Raw genomic sequence first — 5,597 nt, 5'->3', positions numbered from 1 at the left:
ATCTCAATGTTGTTTTGATTTGCATTTCTTTTATGGCTAGAGAAGTTGAGCATTTCTTCATGTGTCTATTGGCCATTCTTATTTCCTTTTCAGAGAAGTTTCTCTTTAAGTCTTTAGCCCACTTATTTATCGGGCAGTTGTTTCTTTGAGGATTTATTGTTGGGGGAATTAATTTTTTTGAGTTGTAAGTATATTTTAGATATGAGACCCTTGTTTATTGTATGGCTAGTGAAGATCTTCTCCCAGTCCGTGGGCTTTCTATTGATCTTTCTAGCTATGTCCTTTGCCATGCAGTAGCTCTGTAGTTTCATGTAATCCTATTTGGCCTGGATAAATTTCTAACAGCCTGGAGTTGTGCTCTCCATCTCTACCCACAGATCCAGGATTCCTGGGGGCAGGGCCTTCCAGGATGGTGGGCCACCCAGCCCCCATCACAGCCCTTGGGTGCTAGATCCAAGGCTTCCTTCCTTTCTAGATCTGGCCAATATAAGCCATCTGCAAGAACCAGATACTGAAGCCTTGGGCTTTGTCCCACCTTCCAAAGCGGCTCAGGCCTCATATCCACACTAGAGCTGACTGGACAGCAACCTCATTGAGTCCAATCTACACTAATAAGCCCAATGCAGGCCAACTCCCCCAACACACTCAACATACAACAAACACACTAAAGCCCAGTTCTGGGCCAATTTACACTCTATCTTCTTACCCAGAGTGTGTTCATCTTCACATAGGCTCTCACTCCAACTGTGGATGTCCTGTCACCCTTGAAATCCCATCATGAAAATCACAAACCTACTGCCCCGATAGCCAGACTAACACACCACAATTACCAGAAACCTAGAGTGATGAGAGAGGTCTGACTGTGAACCAAGGTCTCTACCTGGTAAAGCCTGCCAATCCCCACATTCCTTTACAGTTGAATCACAGGCAAGTTTTATCCTCTGGAACTATATATAGATTTTATATCTTAATCTCCTAATCTGATAGTTGAAAAGGTTTAAAAATGGGCTTTTTGGGGCTGGAGTGCAGTGTGGTGGTAGAGCACTTGGCTAACAGGCTCAAAGCCCTGAGGTGAGTAAAGGGCAGGAGATTATGATTCACTAGCAGTCATCAATGTCTGCCCGCCTTGCTCCAGCACGGTGGCCAATGCCTCTAACGTGGGGGCAGGGAGGCAGTAACTCTGGTTTTGAATCCTGATGCACAGTAGCTGTGGGCCCTGGGCCTAGCTGAGGCCATTTCCTTACTCTTTTATTCAGAAATTTAGAGAATGGGAGTGGGGTGAGGAGAACCATTGATAGCTGCAGCCAGGTGCTACACACCTGTGGTCATACCTGTGGTCCTAGTAGTTCAGGAGGTTGATATCTGAGGATCTGAGTTCAAAGTCAGCCCAGGCAGAAAAGTCCATGAGACTCTTATCTCTAAATAACAAGCAAAAAACCCCCCAGAAATGGAGGTGTGGGTCAAGTGATAGGGCACCAAGCTTGAGCAAAAAGCCAAGGGAGAGCATGAGGCTTTGAGTTCAAGCCCCACTATGGCATGCAAATAAATAAATAAATAAATAAACAAATGATAGCTGTGACACTCATCCTGCTACATGTGTTAGTCAACTGGTTTTAGAGTAGCTAGCCAAAATTAGTACTCAGTAAACACTTGTTGAATAAATATATGATAAGCAGAATATTGGCGGTAGCTAGGAGTCTCAGATTTGAGGTTGAAACAAGAGTCTCTTTGTCCTTGGGACAGTTATGTGGTTGGGAAAAATAACATGATCGTCTCCAAAGAGTCCCAAAGCACAAATGAGCTCATGTATACAACTGTGCTTGGCCTAGGGCCTAGCTTCAGGGAGGTGGATTGGTCAGGGATGAGGACTGTCATCTCAGATGTGGGTGTGTGGTTTAAACAAGCAGGCCAACCACAGGAGGGGCTGACAAGCTGGAGAACGCAGAGACGTGGGATCTTTGGGAAGCAATCTGGACAGGGAGTTTGGTCTCTTCAGGGGGCAGATGGGAGGCTGTGAGACCTGAGCAGCTGAAGAATGTTTGGATACCACCCAAGGTGCATACCCTATACTTGCCTTCCACTCTCCAAGTTTAGAGAGGAATGGGGTTGGCAGAGAAGGGTAGCAATAGAAAAAAGAGCACTTAGGGCTGTGAAGGTGGCTCAGTGGTAGAGCGCTTGCCTTGCATGCCTGAGGCCCTGCGTTCAATTCCTTAGCACTACATAAGCAAAAAGCTGGAAGTGGTACTGTGGCTCAAGTGGTAGAGCGCTAGCCTTGAGCTAAAGAGCTGAGGGACAGTGCCCAGGCCCAGAGTTCAGGCCCCACGAAAGGAAAGAGAAAAGATAGGTAAGTGAAAGCATTCTAGAGTGGTAGGTCACCAATTTTGTGTGAAAAAGCTAAGGAGGAGAATAAGGCTCTGAGTTCAAGTCCCAGAACCAGCACAAAAAAAAAGAAGAAGGAAGGAAGTTGGCCTTAGGTTTTAATAACTATTTAAACTGACAAGTTTTCTTTTAAATCCACAGGCCCATTCCTGGTCCAGATCCTAGAAAGTAATTTTATGGAGGGCTGAACTCAGCTCCTGCCCACTTAGCCCAAGAAATCCTAGCCACTGCAGATGGATAGAGGGCAGGAAGGGGTAGAGACAGTCTCAGCTACAAGGCAGGAGAAGCCATTTCCTGAATGTCTATTCCTGGACTCTCATCCCAACCTGAACAGGTTTCCAGTTACAGGTTGCATGGAAAAGGAAGTAGGTAAGTCTTCTCCCAGGCTAGCAGTATGGGCCAAGACATTGATCAGTTATCCTGGGGCCTGGAAGTGAGGTCAGCTCTGCCACAGAGAACTTGAAAGCTACACTCTGGGCCTCCCTAACTGTCTTTATGGCATTCTTAGAGCTCAGAAGGGCAATGAACCTGGAAGGTCCCATTCGACTGACACTCAAATCCCTAAAGAGCAAGAGCTATTCAATGTACTCATACAACTTAGTGTTTCTCACTGCCAGGCAGGCACCGCTGCCTCTGCTTTATGAAGATACCATGTCTGAAGCCCTAGGCAAAGTATCCAGATGAAGAAATATATAAGAAATCTGAGGACTCTGCTGCACCTAACTCCAAAGCCAGGCTCTCCTCCATCAAACATCACCAGCCTTCACGGCACCCAGTGCTCAGGTGTGCGGATTTGGACTTTGGTCAAGAACTTTCACACTCTCACTTTTTAACCTGCCTCAAGGCCCTGCCCAGTACACAGGTCTCTAAGTCCTAGAAAGGAAGAGCCCGTCTAAGGAGGAAAGGAGATAGAAATATATTTGATTTCTCCTTTCTGCAAAAGGAATATCTGTACAGGTGACCTGACTGGGTCCTGGAGACCTCAACAGGTTTGGGGCAGGCTGTTCAACCTTCAGGTGACCAGGTGGCCCAGCCTAAGTTTCTCACTGCTGGCTCTGAGGCTAATATAACCATATCTTCATCCCAGATTGCCTGGCTGGGGCGTATGTACCATTCAAAGAGCTTCCCCAAGAAGCCTTCCCCTTCCCCCATCTCTGCCCAGTGACACCATCTACCCTACTATGCCTATTCTGACATCCATCTATCACACACTAATTAGGCATTTGTAGCCACTGGTGACAGAGATGAATAAAACAGTCTGGGACCTCCAGATGCTTCTAGCTGATTGGGTCAATTGCTAGCAGGACATAGCCATGTACATTTTAAGAGAACTTGTCAGCAAGTTGGGTGCTGGTGGTTTGCACCTCTAATCCTAGCTACTCAGGAGGTTGAGATCTGAGGATTTCAGTTTGAAGCATACAAATCCAAGAAACTCTTTTTTTTTGGGGGGGGGGGTCCGGTCGTGGGGCCTGAACTCTGGGCCTGGGCGCTGTCCCTCAGCTCTTCAGCTTAAGGCTAGCACTCTACCACTTGAGCCACAGCGCCACTTCCGGCTTTTTTCTTATGTGGTGCTGGGGAATCGAACCCAGGGCCTTCAGCATGCAAGGCAAGTGCTCTACCACTGAGCCACCTTCCCAGCCCCCCAAGAAACTCTTATTTCCAATTAGCCAGCAAAAAGCTGGAAGTGGTGGCATGGCTCAGGTGGTAGAGTGTCACCTTTGACTCAGCAAGAGCATGCAGGCCTGAGTTCAAGTCCTAGTATTGGAGAGGGGGAAGAAGAGGGAGAGAGGCAAGGAGGCAGGGGGGCCTTGAATGTGATTGAGGGGGACACCCCGGTGAGACCCTTGGGTCTTGTGGGCATTTTAATTCCATCTTCTGAGGATAATGACGACCTGTCTCTCCTAATAGTAGGCTCATCTACGGTGTCCAAGTCAGAAGACTGGGTTGGAATTCTACTTCTGCAACTTGCTACTGGCGACTTGCAAAATACCCATGCTTTCTGGGGCTCAGCACCTCCATCTGGAACAAGAGGCAATAATGCTGCCTTCCTGCTGTGAGGATTAGCCATAATGTAGTGCACCCAGCCCTTAGCAAGGGGCGTGGCACACATAAATTCGCAATAAGTATTTGCTATTAATTACATCATGGCTGCACTCCGAAGGGCAGAAATACCTCCCTGGGGGGCATTTACTTAACACCTGCCCCTTCTGCAGGAGATATACTGGTGACCTCCGACCCTGGGAGGCCTCTCGGTTCCCCAGGTCACATCTCCAACAAAACCTTCCCCCTGCCCCCCCCCACTCCCAACCTCCTCCACCCATCGCGAACCGTGCCTCGGGACATCCAAAACGCCGAATGCAACCCTCCCTTTCATCTAACCAGGGACCAAAGTTCTAACCACACTTTTCCGGGCAGACGGCTCCCCAATTTCTGGGAAACGGGCAGGAGGGGGAACTTTACAGACTAGGACTCCGAGTGCAGAGGCGAGTCCCGGCAGCCCGGCCTCCGAGGTACAAGGTCGGCGCCCCCGCCGCGGCGCGGGAGGCGTGGGGCGGAAGGTCCCGCCCGCGGCCGCCCGCTCAGCCCGGGGACCGGCTGGGGAGGCGCGGGGTGCGCGGGACTGCCGCCAGCCGCGTCCACAGCTGCACCCCAGGGTCCGGACCCCTGTCTCCGCCCCCCGCACCCCGCCCGGCCCTGCACACGGGGTGGGGCACCAGGACCCAGCTCCTCTGCCACCCGGCGCACGGTTCTAGGGGACTGAGCTCGCCGGACGGGTAGTGAACACTCTAGGTGCAGCCGGGCGGGAGCCCCGGGGACCCGAGGCAGCCCACTGCCCCGCGGGGCCCGGGGACGAGTCACTCACCTCAGCGGCCCGCCGCTCCGAGGTGCGACGCTGGCTGCAGGTTCCCCCCACCCTCCCCGGCCCCGCCCCGGAGGCGGTGGCTCGGCTCCAGGCTCCGCCCCGCACGCGCCCCGCCCACCGCCAGGCTCCGCCTCCCGTCGTGACCCAATCCCCACCCACCGCCTCGCTCCGCCCCGGCCGCGCCCACCGGCTAGCTCCGCCCCCTGCCCAGCCCCGCGCTGGCAGGCCTGCCAGGGAGGTGGCCACCAGCCAACCCGCCGCCACCGCTTATCCGACTCGGCCAACTTACCCCAGGCTGCAATCGCCAAGCTGCAGGGTCCTGGGTCTCTGCCCCGCCCTGCATCTGAGGAAGCCA

At 52.0% G+C, this 5,597-nt stretch overlaps 1 protein-coding gene across 2 annotated transcripts in view; it reads right to left on the bottom strand.

The window, feature by feature from the left end:
* Steap3 (STEAP family member 3, metalloreductase) overlaps positions 1-5,287 on the bottom strand; it is a 45,943-nt gene extending 40,656 nt beyond the window's left edge. For both annotated transcript variants that reach the window (XM_013020710.1, XM_013020709.1), the window contains exon 1: positions 5,243-5,287. The gene's annotated coding sequence lies outside the window, so the exon portion shown is untranslated. The remainder of the gene's footprint in view (positions 1-5,242) is intronic.
* Positions 5,288-5,597: the final 310 nt, after the last annotated feature.

Source organism: Dipodomys ordii, unplaced genomic scaffold (assembly GCF_000151885.1).
Source record: "Dipodomys ordii isolate 6190 unplaced genomic scaffold, Dord_2.0 Scaffold52, whole genome shotgun sequence".
Taxonomy (NCBI): Eukaryota; Metazoa; Chordata; class Mammalia; order Rodentia; family Heteromyidae; genus Dipodomys; species Dipodomys ordii.
Note: the sequence above shows the minus strand (reverse complement) of the source record. Positions and strands in the feature narration are given on the sequence as shown.